Genomic DNA, 14,681 nt, shown 5'->3' with positions numbered 1-14,681 from the left:
TGACCTAGCTCTTGATCTTAGCTTTTTGGGACAGTTCTGCTCCTTCCTGTCTGTGGGAGGGAAACCACAACTCAGTTTCCTCTGTATTTGACAGGTAAACACAGGAAGATAGGACATAGCCCTAGAGAATTCCCCTTTTCTGAGATGTCACTAACAGTAGTTGTGTTACACTGGACTGAGCTCACATTTTTTTCACTGAAGAGCATGGCTTTCTTTGTGTGTACTGCCAGACACAAAATAGCTGAAAGAGAAAAGATTACATGTCTAAATTTATACTATTACCTAATTCTTCAGATGTAGGGCAGCAGCTAATTTATTTAAATAATATGGGGAAGAAGGAAGTTTAAGGGAGACTAATCAGAATAACGAAAGCCTGAATTACAGAATTTTTCTTACTTTTAAAAAAATTATTTTATTTTTAATTTATTTCCATAACATACATAGTATGATAAAAAGGATGATTGCACAGGACTGCAAGCCTTGCTATTCCTTACAAATATATATTTTATATAAACATATTTTATACATAATAAACATATAAATAAAGTTAATATTTTAAAGTACATTTTTTTGTTTGTTTTACTATTAGGTAGATACAGAAACAACAATTATCCCCAACAAAATACTTTAAAGAACTCCAGCTTCAGGTCCCTTCCAACTCTATGATGCCTATTTTCTCTGATTTCTGGAGATGGTGCTAACTCCACCTCCTTCCTCTTAATGTTGTATTTTCAATGCCCAGAAGATTGAAAGTGTAGTATCATGAATTGAATTACTTTCTATTAAAAGGGACTGAAAAACATGTTCCCAGGTGGAGATGTATTCCATTTATTTCCTGGTCCATAAATCAAATGGGCTCAGGCTCTGGCTTCTTACTCCTTGGCCTGTATTTTCCTCTGATCTGTTTTATCCGGTCCTCATTTGCCTTGGGGTCTTCTGCCCATATCTTCCTCTTCCTCTAGAAAAGCTCTTTTAGCTTAAGTACTTCTCTTTCGCCTTTACCAGAATGTTCCTCTCCAGCTTCTGGTCTTCTTCACAGTTCCCACAACCTCCAAATCTCCTAATTATCTCCTTTTTAGCTTGAGTTTTTCTCCTCCTTCATCTAACCAAGACTCTTCAAACAAAGACAAGGTGACCATTTGTCAGGTATGTTTGGACTTAATTGAAAGGATTTTTGTTCTGGTATAGACAGGTTAAACCAAATGGCCTCTGAGACCCTTTCCTTCTCTAAGATTCTATGATATTCCTCGAATCGGGAAATATCCTTAGAACAAACAAACAAAACCATATGGACTCCAGATTTGGCCCTTGTTACATGTATTATAATATGTGTGCAGTTTTAGTATTTTTTTCTCTGATGCTCTAGGAACAAGAATGGAGAATACCCATTAAGATCTTTCTCTGTGCATATACATGTGATTAAATCAAACAATGCCATCAAAATACTATTTACATCCTACTGAAAAAAAATCTGTATGGGGAACATAAAGACATATCCATTAACTTAGAAACTGTTGGAAAACAGTGGAGTTATAGGAGCAGAGGGCAGCTGAAGTCAGTTGCAATCCATTAATCAATAAGCATTTATTTGGCACCTATTTTGTGTCTAGCACTGTGCTAGACAAATTCAAAGATTTTTCAAAACTGGAGAAACGCTCTCAAGGGACTTCCTTTCTAGTCTGACATAGTGGCTTCCTAGAAACTGCTGGGCTGAGGTCACCTACGCCAATCCATGTCCTTTGCCTCCCCTGGGTTTAATGCTCTGTGATTACCAGCTTCCTCAACAGGAGGGCTAGGCTCTTAGTTCTTCAGTATCATACCATCTCCCATTCCTGAGAAACATTTCTGTTTGGGGCTCTAGTGTAAGGGGTCCTCCCTGGAGAAAATGGGGGCGGAGGGAGAATTAAAATATAAATCAAGTTGGGGATAGGTGTTTTATTCACAAAGAGAACACCAAGCAATAATAGTAATGATGATAGTGACCACTTACATAGTGCTTATGAGTAGCCAGGTATTAAAGTGGATAGAGCCCAGTCCTAGAGCCAGGAGGAGATGAGTTCAAATGCAGCCTCAGACACTAGCTGTGTGATCTTGGGGGAGTCACCTAACCCTGTAACCCTGTTTTCCTCAGTTCCTCATTTGTAAAATGAGCTGGAGAAGGAAATGACAAACCACTCCAATATCTTTGCCAAGAAAACCCTAAATGGGGTCACACAAGTCAGACACAACTGAAATAACTCAACAAAAACATATAGTGCAAGCCATTGTGTTAAGTACTTTGTAACTATTATCTCATTTGATTCTAACAACAACCTTGGGAGGTAGGTGTTATTATTCTCCCCATTTTACAGATAAGAAAACTGAGGCAAACAGAGGTTAAATGACTTGCCCAGCAGAATTTGAGCTCAGGTCTTCCTGACTCCAGGTCCAGGGACCTTTCTATTGCACCACCTAATACCTAAAAGAGAGGCTACTTTTTTGGTCATTTGCAAACAGATCCTTTGTGAGAGCTGCTTATTATCTATTTTATAATTCAACACACGCACATGCACACACACCCCCAGTACTGGCAAATCAGCACCCAAAAGGGTTTTGATTATTCCTGTTCCTAGAGGTGATTCTTTTCCTTCCAACATTTGGTCACTATCTGAGACCAGAAGTCCACTGCTGGGTGCCAAGGGAAAAAAAGACACAAACATGAAGTGGTGCCATGCAAGACATAGACTTGCCCAGGGACCCATGAGTTCATGACCTTCTGCCCAGTGGGGGAAAAGAACACCCTCTCCACCACCCTGAGAGAGTGAGACTTAAATCTCAAGGCCGGAAGGAAGAAGGGGTCTGAAACCAGGGGATTGCTGCTTTGATATCCTCAGAGTTCAGCTACCAGTCCTCCCAAGGCAAGCAGGAAGCAGAGTATGACTGGGCATCCTTTAAATTAGGAGGGGAGAATAGTAAACTGGTAAATCAGTGCATTGACTTGCAGAGATTTCATTAGTATTTAAGGAGACAGAAGGCCAAGTATTATTACTGGTGAATTCAAGAATAATCATGAGCCTATTGCCTTTTGTACAAAACTGATTTCATCTTCAAATTAAAAAAAAAAAGAAATTCTCCAAATAATCCTTTGGCACACAAACTGCTATTGCGTAGTAACCCAGAGAGTCTTCCTTTATGTAGGTCGTGTACTAGCCTGATAGGAAGGTGGATAGAGGTAAGAGTAATTGTGATATGTCTGTGTCTCACCCCACAGGCATCTTGGTACCTGCCCCAGGGAAGGGACAAGTCAGTTCACCAGAAAGGTTAAGTGTGTGGTGATTTACTGCATTTTTTACAATTATTTCCTTATTACATAGTAATTTTGGATACAACCTCATTTCGACAAGGGTGATTAATTTGAAACTGTACCATCCCTTTGGTCTAGAGGTTCTTGACCTTTCTATGTGTTATAGATTCCTTTGGCGGGGCAACTAGGTGGTGCAGTGGATAGAGCACCAGTGCAGGAGTCAGGAGGACAGAGTTCAAATCTCACCTCAGACACTTGACACTCACTAGCTGTGTGACCTTGGGCAAGTCACTTAACTCCAGTTGCCTCATCCTGGGTCATCTCCAGTCATCCTGATGAATATCTGATCACTGGATTCAGATGGCTCTGGAGGACAAGTGAGGCTGGTGACCTGCACAGCCCTCACTCACTCAAAACAAAGTCAAATGCAAGTCATGTCATTATTTCTCTGATGGCATGGTCTTCTTTGGCAACAAAGGATGAACACATACACACAGATCCCTTTGGCAGTCCAGTTAAGCCTTATAGGTCTCCTCACAGAAAAATGCATATCATGAAATATGTAGGACTACAAAAGAAATCAATTATATAGAAATACAATTGTCAAAAAAAATTTTTTTTAAACTTACAGACTCCCAAATTAAAAACTTTTAATGAGAGACATAACTGAGCCCTCCAGATGTAATAGGATCCAGTAGAGTCACTTTACAAAATTCACTCCAATCATGTGACCACAAGGAAAGAAAATATACCATAAAACATAGTCCATGTAACACATAGACACATAGCATCATTAAATCACAGGGTCAGAGATTTAGAGCTGCAAAAGACCTTAGAGGTCATCTAGTATAACTTCTTCATTTTACAAATAAGGAAACAGAGAGGCTATGTAATCATTGCCCAAAGTTGCCCAGGTAAATAAATGGTAGATCTGAGATTTGAACCAAGGTCCTGAGATATCAAATTTAGAACTCACCCCCCACATACATCACATGACCTCTCAACATCTGAATTGGTTGTTATTAAATCGTTTCAGTAATGTCCAACTCTTCATGACCCCATTTGGGTTTGGTTTTTTTTGGCAGAGATACTGAAGTGATTTGCCATTTCCTTCTCTAGCTCATTTTACAGATGAGGAAACTGAGGCAAACAGGGTTAAGGGACTTGCCCAGGGTTACATAACTAGTAAGTGTCTAATGCCAGATTTGAATTCACAAAGATGAATCTTCCTGACATCAGGGTTGACACTCTATCCACTACACCAACCTAACTGCCCAAAAAATGTATCACATGTCATAAAATTGAGAAAGCAAATACAACTCCTCCCTACTAAGTCTCCATGGCAATGACTCTGGGCCTCAGCTCCTACAAACTGTTATTTCCTGCCATCATGGAAGTACTTCTTTCTAACTTGGTAAAATGATAACTAGTGTTGTTCAGAAGACCCATGTTCCAATCTCAATTCTGCCAGCTTTATGAGCTTCACCTAGTCATGTAGCTTCTCTGACTCTAAGTTTTCTCATTTGTAAAATATAAGAGTGGGGGTAGATCTTGTTTAAGGTCCTTTTAGCTGAAAAATTCTCTATCAAAGTCCCTAATTACAAGGTCTAACATTTTACCTAAAAGTTGTTAGTTACCCAAGAATAAAAGCACATTTCTCTTCATCAATATAATTTAAAATCATTCCCCATCCATTAAACTCCATCAAGAAACAAGTCAGCCCTTTTGTGACCACTTAGGCCATTTATTTCATATGTCTGGACACTGATTTGCTCAGCAGTTTTATGATTCTCGTCCTATTTTTGTTATTTAGTCATTTTCCATCATGTCAGACTCGTCGTGACCCTATTTTGTATTTTCTTGGCAAAAGTAACTGAAGTGGCTTGTCATGTCCTTTTCCGGCTCATTTTTACTGATTTTTACTCATTTTACTGAGGAAGAAGCTGAGTAAGTGACTTACTCAGGATCATATAACTAGTAAGTGTCTGAAGCCAGATTTAGACTCGCAAAGATGTCTTCCTTTTTCCAGGCAGAACACTCTATCCATAGATATTGCCTTGATATTTACAAGTGCCATTAATAATTGTTTAAAATGGAAATTATAATTCTGTAGCCTGGCCACCTATTTTCCAAACATCTATCAACTCTCTCCTACCTTAAGGCATCATGGATCATAGACGGATAGGTTTATGGTTCATACATGGGAAAGGCTTGGCTTGGAATCCAAGGAGTTGGAACTGAAGGTGAGCTCTGCCTCTCCTTGCCTGAGTGGCCCTGAACACTTTTCTGTAATGAATATAAAATGAGAAGGGTTGGATCAGATGAGCCCTTGCAGCAATAAATCTTATGATCCTAATAATTCTTTTAACCAGGTTGCCAAGAGATTCCTAATTAACTAAATGCTCCCCAGTATTTCCTAGCAAAAGATTTTTCAGAAGAGAAATGATTCTCAGCTAAATTTTCTCTCCTTCCTTTAGAATTACATCATTATACTTACCAGCTAGTTGTGTGACCCTGGGCAAGTCACTTAACCTCTATCTGCCTCCATATCCTCAAATGTAAAATAGGGATAATAATAGCACCTATTTCTCAGGATTATTATAAAGATCAAATGAGAAAATATTTGTAAAGCACTTAGCACAGTGCCTGGCACATAGGCATTTGATAAATACGCATTCCCTTCCCTTCTAAACAAATTGTCATTGTAGAGTTTTTTTTAAAGCCCCTGTTAGATCTATTTTTTGTATTTTATTTATTTACTTATGCTTATATATGTGTTTATATTTTAAAAGTATTAATGAATGATTACTATCATTGCTAAGAATGCCTTACACTTGTGTAACAACTTTTAGTTTCTAAAGTACGTTGACATCCATTATCTGATTCTCACAACTGCTTTACAAAGTAGATAGTGTAACCATTATGATCCCTGTTTTAGAGACAGTGTTCCCAGGATCCAGAACTGGAAAGGACCTTCAGAACCATCTAGTACAATCTCAGCTGTTTTACACATGAGGAAACATACTCAAGACTTTAAGTGACTTACCCATGGGTTGCAAGTGGCAGAGCTAGGCTTTGAACCCAGGTCAGTGAGCTCCAAATCCCCTGCTCTCCCTCCTATACTAGCCTTGTCAACAATATAAATGACTTGCTCAAGGTTGGTTATACAACTAAGTCAATGGTAGAGCCAGGTGTGGAATCCAGATCAGATAACATACAAAAAGACCATTGTAAAATGATATTCCAATATAAGTTGTTATTGTTATTTTTGCCTTCAGCACTTTGTTCAGCAGGTACTCAGAGTGGGAAACAATCGATGCATACAGAAAAACTTGGCATAAGTAATGCTGCAATGCTTGGTATGTTTTTATTTTGAAGCTAAAACTTAGCTAGGATCAAGTTAGAACATCCGAACAAATTTAGGAACCTGTTTTCCTTCCCTTGAGCTCCTTCCCTGAGCCTCAGTTTCCTCAAGTGTAAAATGAGAACATTAGACCATGGCCTCTGAAGTCCCTTCCAGCTCTAGGTCTGTGATCCTCTGATCCCAGGTCCAAAGACAACTCCTTGAGCTACTGAGCAGACACAAATTGGAGGCCGGATGGTAGGATAATGAATTGTTCATTTACACGTTAGCGCAGCATTGCATTTTAACCAGGATTGTGCAGTTAACTTCCAGGAACTACTTGAAAAATGAATTTTTTTCTTTTCTTCCTCAGGTTTCAAGTATTTCAAAAAGCTCATAAACTTTAATTTTAGATGACTAGAAAACTTTTAAAATTTAATTTGAGTATAGGAGATACTAATGAGGATGATGATGTTTGGGTTAAGCTTCCAGTGCCCTTAACAGATGGTCTCTAGGCCTCTTTCCTCACTCCCCAAGACTATGAGCATTTGCATTTTAAATAGTCAGTAAGCATTTATTACAAAGAAAGGCAATAATGTGATCGTTTTCAAGTAGCCCACAGTATACTTAGGGGAGGCAACATAAAAACAACTCTCTGCAAACAAGATATATCCAGCATTAATTGGAGATAATTAACCAAGGTGATTTGGAAGATGGTAGGTGGTGCAGTAGATAGAATACTGGACCTGGAGTCAGAAAGGCCAGGGTTCAAATGTGATCTTAGGTACTCACTAGCTGTGTGATCCTGGACAAGTCACTTAACCCCTGCCTGAAAAGAAGAAAATGGCAAACCAATCCAGTATATTTGCCAAGAAAATCACCTGGACAGTTGGTCCACAGGCTCACATTAACTTGAGGTAAAAAGTTTAGGAAAGGTTGGGGTGGCCCCTTTATGAAGAATTTGAAATGCACACTAAGGATTAAGACTAAAACCCTAATCTCATATGAACTGATCAAAAAAAGTAAGAACACGTACACTCACACAGTGGGTACAGAAATACATTTCATTCAGTAGGGAATTAGAAGGGAAAAGGGAGAAGGGGGAATTAGAGGGATGGTACTTTGAAGGAGGAATTAGCCCCAAGCAAAACAAACTCTAAAGACATACAATATTTATAACTCTTTGAAGTGGCAAAGAATTGGAAACAGGGAGTGCCCATAAATTTAGGAATGACTAAACCAAGTACGCTACATAAATGTGACAGAATACTAGTGTGCTCTAAGACATGATGGAGAGTTTCAGAGAAACCTGGGAAGACTTGTGTGCACCAATGCACGGTAAAGTAAAAATTATTAGTAGAACAATTATTTATATAAAAACAATAATATGAAGAAGACAATTTTGAAAGAATTAGGAACCCTGACCTATGTAATGACCAATCACAATTCCAAAGGTCTAATGATAAAACCTACTACCTACATCTGATAGAGAAGTATAGGACTTAGAACACAGAATGAGACTTTTGGACATGGCCAACGCAGAAGTCTGTTGTTTTCAAAATTTGTTTTGTTGTAGCATGGGTTTAGCTTTTCTTTCATTCTTGATGAGGGTAGGAAGGGGTGTGGTTAAGGTGGGAGGGTAACAAGGAAGATTTTTATTCATTTAAAAAAATAAATTGTAATTTTAAAAGTGACTGCAGCATTAGCTGTTCATCAGTATATCATTTATAAAACATTCACGCATGGTGTCTGCAAATGTGTGTGTACATACACCTGTCTGAAAATGTGACTCATTTTCTAAGGTTCCTTTCAATATTTATGGAAATAGAAACTATGACATAACCCAGTCATTGTTTGCAGCAGTCTTTGCTATCTTTACAAAGCTCAGTAATGTTTTCAGAATATAGAAGGTAGGTGGCTATTTTGTTTGCTATTAGTAGAAGACATTTTTACGCATTAGAAGGGATGAATTGTTTTATGTATTGCCCTGACAAAAGAATTCGTCATCCCATGAGCATGGATAGCCATATATTGTATTATCAAGAGATCTCGAGGAAGGTATTCCAGCATACTAAGTGATCAACCTATGGATAATTAATGGGAAAAGCTTTACAAGATCCTACAAGTTAGGATGCCCATAGGATCCGAACCAAAGAAGAAAGTACCCACCTAGATGAAAGCCAGACTCCAGCAACATATTGACCATGTTTTGAGTCCTTAGCTACGTTACCCTGCCATTCTCTGGATGAGAAAATTCCCCTTTCCAAAGGAGATTATGGAATTTAGAGATTAACTCATGGTACGCGTCCTTAACATACATTTGTCATCTTTTAAAAATGGTGGTAAGAGTCAAGATTGGTTGGAGATAGAAAGCTGGCCTCAATCAAAGTCAGGAAAACCTAAGATTCATCCTACTTCCACTGTCCAATTCCAGGTCCAGCTCCTATCCAGAGCTGCTCTTCTGTAGATTTTTCTACCTTCAGTTTCTTTTTAGGAACTGCCAATATATACCAGCTCTTTTGACCCTGGCCAAAGTCTTCCTCTCCCAGGCAACTCTGTAGCCGAAACGTGATATTCACCCCCAACCAGAAGAGCAATTAAAGATACCAGTTGGATGAAGGTTCGGACTACGACTTGACAATCAAAGCAGGACAGACTTGTCAGAAAACTATGACCTGAGTATCAAGGATCAAAAGGGGGTGGCAGAGGGCTGTACAGGGACTGGTATCAAAACAGACCTAAGATTATTTTCTCATCCTTGCATTTTATAGATGAGAAACTGAGGTCCAACCATTTGTACTTGACAGAAATCAGATTCAAACCCAGGGCTCGTGACTCAGAGCTCTTTCCACTATATCTCAGAATATTTACCTCTTCAAATCTTTAGTTTTTAACAAGAGTAGCACCAGGATAGAGTAAATTAAACTAATTTTAGGATAGAGGAACACTGGCTTCTCATGTCTACCTCCTGGTTTCCCTGACTTCCTTTACATCTCAGCTAAAATCCCATCTTTACAGAAAGCCTTTTCCAAACCCTTTTAATTCTAGAGCCTTCCCTCAGTTAACCGTTCCCTAGTTGTTCTGTCTTTAGCTTGTTTGTACTATTTGTTTGCTCGTTGTTTTCCCTCACCCATCAGATTGTAAACACCTTGAGGGCAGGGACTGTCTTTTGCCTCTTTATTGTATCCTCAGTACAGTTCCTGGCACATGGTAGGTGCTTAATAAATGCATATTGAATGACTGTTTATACTCTTAAAATGGTTCAATGGTATATAGCTTGTACTCTGAGAATTCTTCACACTTAAGTTTAGCCATGCTCATAAACTATGTGTAAATTCTACATAGTAGGCTTTCTCTCTTGTTAGGCTAATGGAAGAAAATAATGAAAGACATTAGAAAATGAATGGATGATGGTTGAATCCAGCCAAGGGAGAGTGCTCAGCAATGAACAGTAGCCTAGGCCCAGACTGTGAAATGGGAAAGTGTGGTCTTGATTTTCAAAAGAGAAAAGGGAAAATTGTGGAGTCTGCATGCTATAGACTGATGTTCTTGATGTGGATCCCTGACAAAATTCTGGGATCTGTATTTGTAAAGGGAAACAGTGTTCACAATGAACCTGGGAAATAGAATTCTGGGCTTCTATTTCATATCGCTGGGATGTGGGGGCAGGGAAGAGTGTTCCAAGAATAGGGAACCACAGGGAGCAAGGACAAATAAAGGTGAGTGAACCAGTTTGTCTGCCACATTGAGTACACAAAGAGGAATCATGTGAGATAGGGCTCGTAAAGTAGGTTGGAGCTAGATAATTTTAGGGGTATGGGAGCATGGTATGAAGAATTCTAGTTGGCAGAGAGTTCTAGAGACTACTTAGCCACCATCACCCCAACCCCAGTCTCATCAATGATGGTTATAGAGAGACAAGGGCAGAGCTTCTCAACCCAAAAAATAGCGAATATGTAGAGAGAAACCCTTAACTGAGAAGAGGGGAAGGCAGGGAGGCATTCTTGGATCCATGATCAAGTATGTTACCTTGTTCTCTTGCTTGGTTCTTGGTCCTCAGTTCAGGCAGTCTTGCTTTTCCCCTAGAATGTCATGTTTTCTTCTCTGTGGTTGCCAAGTTCTTCCACTGTATTTCTATCTCTCTCTAACTCTTCGGAGTTTAGGGATTGGTGCTGATGATCTCCACTGTTGCCCTAGACTGTTGCCACCTCTTCCTGGGCTACCACTGTTGGGGTTAGATGGGCAGAGATGTAGGTGGTGACACCTTGGGGAAAATCAGAAACCCAAATCTACTTGCATGTTCTCCTTTCTCTGACCTGCTCTCAGCTCTATCTCTCTCTCCATCTTTCTGTCTCTCTCTTTTCCTCTCTCCTCTCTCTCTTTGATTTTCTCTATATCTTTCTCTGTGTTTATCTCTGTCTCTCCATTCACTTCAGCAGATCTGTTGGTATCCTATTAGAAACTCAATATAGACAGCCATAGTGGATGGGACAATGAGCATTCTTCTCCAAGGGGTGTCTGCCCGCCCAGCTTATCCATGTTCATAGGGACAGCTCTGGTCCTCAATATCCAAAGGCATGGGAGTGAATCCAAACTTCACAGAACAAATAAATCCCCTTAATAAAAGGATTTGCTCTGTAAAACTTGGACTCAGTCAAAAGGTCCCACCAAAGACCTAGAAAGCTATATGTGGCCTCCAGCCTGCAGGCACCTCACCCTTCTCCTAAGCCATTTAAACCATCTTTAACACTGAGTCTTAATCACACAACCTTAATGAGGCATGAATGAGTTGAATATCCAGAAGCAGTGTCTTCCTTAGGACCAATTAAAGGAACTTCCCAGAGTCATCTCAAGAAGCTAGTAATGGGCTCTTTTGAGAACTCTCTCTCTTTCTAAGTCACTGCTAAGTCAATATGAAACAGTGCCATGTTCAGCTCCCGTGCCAAGATAACGAAGTCCACTGGCAAGAAGTCAAACATTTATGGCTTTTCACAATGACAGTCCAGGAAGTCTCATTACTCCTTCAAAAGGTCACAGTTGAAGACCTCCTTCCTGTGACTTTTCACAGACTCTCCTGAATTTGGAGATGAACTTTGCATTAAAGGCTCATTTAAGAGAGCTTAATATCACAACACATCAGAAAATTGAAATTGATGGTGGCAGAAAAACTGTCATTATCATTGCTCTAGTCCTTCAGCTAAAATCTTTCCAAAAGTTCCAAGTACAGCTAGAATGTGAATTGGAGGAAAAAAATCAGTGGCAAGTATGTGATCTTTATTGCTCGGAGAAGAATTCTTTATAAGTCAACAAGAAAAATCCATACAAAAGAGCTACGATAAAGGGTCCCATGAGCCATACTCTGACCACTGTGCATCATGTAATACTTGGTCTTCCCAAATGAAATGGCTGGCAAGATCATTTGCACGAAACTAGATAGCAGTATACTTATAAATGTCCATTTGGTTAAAGCCCAGCAGAACAATTTGAAGAACAATATAAAAACATTTCCTGGCATTTATAAGAAGCTGACAAAGATGTTCATTTTGAATTCCCAAAGTTCCAAATATAAATGCAGAAATGATTAAAATCCATTATTTATTTTAAAAAGGAGCTATTAATGGACATGCCCAAACCTTTCATAACTCCCTTGTACCTACTTAATCAATTCATGAAGATGTGATTTAATCACTCCATGGAAATGGTTATTTATTTATGGAAATAAAATTAGTTTTCTTTTCAAACACTGGTATCCTTTAACCATCAATTTCATCAAGTGAATCCTCTGTAATAGGTAAAACCTTATGTTGCCAAGATACTTCATCCTCCTCATGGACTACTTTCACTTTCTCCTAACGAGTGACTCCCTCTCTTATATGAGACTGAGCCTTGTCTGTAGATGCAATACTCTCAAAACAACCTATTCCTAAAACGCACTCTCCCCACAACCCTGACCTTTCCTTCCATTCTTCTGTGCTCAAAAAATCAAGCCAGTGTCCAGCCACTATCCTGTGCTCCTTTTATTCTCAATCCTGCCTCCACCACAATCATCTACTCAATTTTTTAAAAAAAGCTTTTGTTGCTATCTTTTGTTATTAACATCAGTCAATAAACATTAAGTGCCTACTATGTGCTGGCACTATGCTAAGCATTAGAGAGGCAAAGAAAGGGAAAAGACATCATTTGCATTTCCCATTGTATTCTGCAACCCTCTCCCTGTCTCCTTCCAGAAAGCTATCCCTTATAACAAAGAATAAACATGAGATGGAAAAGAGTTCAGTAAGACTAATTTAATATATTTATCAAATGATTTATTTTCTATTTCTGCTCCCTTCATAGTGGTAGGGGGTGAGAAGGAAATCATTCCATGCTGTCCTGCCCTTCCACCTGGTCTCTCTTCTCCTTCCATTATCCCAATGTTCAGGCCTCCCACACTGTCTACTTCGGTATTTCCTGGTATGATGTTCTCTGCTAAGGCATCACCTCTCTGCAACCAGCTCCCCACTTCCTTATTTCTATGGATGGTGAAGCTAATCATTCACACAGACTCTCAATGTCTGAGTCATCTTTGACTTCTTTGTGGCCTCACCCTACGTACAATCAGTCCCCAAGATTGTACCCACCCTTTATTTTCTATTCCCAAAGTTACCAGTTTAATTCAGCTCCTTATTCATGCATGCCTGTCCAATATCAAGTATCCCCTAACGGGTCTCTCTGCCTCTTGTCTTTGTCCCCTCTTGTCCAGCATGCCCAGCCTTGATACTTCTGCCTCCTTGTAGAACCATACCCATCTCAGTACTCTTATGTACAGGAACATCCAATGCCCTTCTTTTGTCTGCCAAATAAAGTAACAACTCTTGTTTGGCATTCAATGCCCTCTACAACTTGAATCCAACTCAGTTTTCCAACACTATCTCCTATTTACTTCCTGTGGAGAAGTGGCATGGGAAGATACAGAGAGAGTGGCACTTTGAGTCAGGAAATCCTTGGTTAAAACCCTGTCTCTATCATATATTGTGTGATCATGGGTAAATCTCTTAACTCTCAGTGCTCCAGGCACCTCCCAAACACTATATATTACAGAGCAGTGACTATTCTATGTGTTCTCTACCTGATAAAACTACAAGCCTGAATAAACAAAAACATCCTTCATAAGTCACCTGAAAGTCCTGGCAATAGATTGAGTCAGCTCTTCAAGAAATAGACTAGCTAGGTATATGGAAGTTTATTGTGATGTTTGTTGTTTATTTGTTTTCTGTCATGTCTGATTCTTGGTGACCCTAATTGGGATTTTCTTGGCAAAGATACTGGAGTAGTTTGCCACTTCCTTCTCTAGCTCATCTTACAGATAAGGAACTGAGGCAGACAGGGTTAAGTGACTTGCCAGGGTCACACAGCTAGTAAATGTGTCAGGCTAGATTTGAACTTAGGAGGATGAGTCTTCCTGACTCCATATCTGGCACTCTATCCACTGTACTCCCAACTGCCCTTATTGTGATACAGTGAGAGAAGTTTATGGATTTGGAGTCAAAGGACCTGGGCTGAACTCCCAACTCTGCCACTTGCTATCTATAAACCAGAGTTGTCACCTAATGTCCCTGGGACTGTTTCCTCATCTGTGAAATGAGGAAGTTGAACCAGATAATCTCAAAGGTTCTTTCTATCTCTAAGTCTGTGACTAGTAGGTTGACCACTTGAGGCTGAATTCTTGGGTTATGCATGGCCACACGTGAAATGAATAAAAACAAAAAACGAGCTTCAGGCTTCTTTGATCTCCTTCTACGTCTGCAGTAATAAGAGCAGAATAACAGAAAAGAATCACAGATTTTAGGTCCTCTGTAGACTTTAACCTATTTAGATTCTAAATGTGAATCTCTGTTCAACATCACAGAGTGGAAAAAGTACTAAATTCAAAGGAAGAGGCCTAGAGTCCAATCTGGCCTCTGTTACTTAATACCTATATGAGGTTGAAGGGGCAGCTAGGTGGTGCAGTGGATAGAGCACCAGAGCAGGAGTCAGGAGGACCTGAGTTCAAATCTCACCTCAGATACTTGACAC

The 14,681-nt window shown here is 39.5% G+C and overlaps 1 pseudogene; it reads left to right on the top strand.

Moving 5' to 3' along the window:
- Window positions 1-11,552: 11,552 nt before the first annotated feature.
- On the top strand, window positions 11,553-12,195 carry LOC140498632 (small ribosomal subunit protein eS7-like; annotated as a pseudogene).
- The last annotated feature ends 2,486 nt before the right edge of the window (window positions 12,196-14,681 follow it).

Source organism: Notamacropus eugenii, chromosome 4, assembly GCF_028372415.1.
Source record: "Notamacropus eugenii isolate mMacEug1 chromosome 4, mMacEug1.pri_v2, whole genome shotgun sequence".
Lineage (NCBI taxonomy): Eukaryota > Metazoa > Chordata > Mammalia > Diprotodontia > Macropodidae > Notamacropus > Notamacropus eugenii.
Note: the sequence above shows the minus strand (reverse complement) of the source record. Positions and strands in the feature narration are given on the sequence as shown.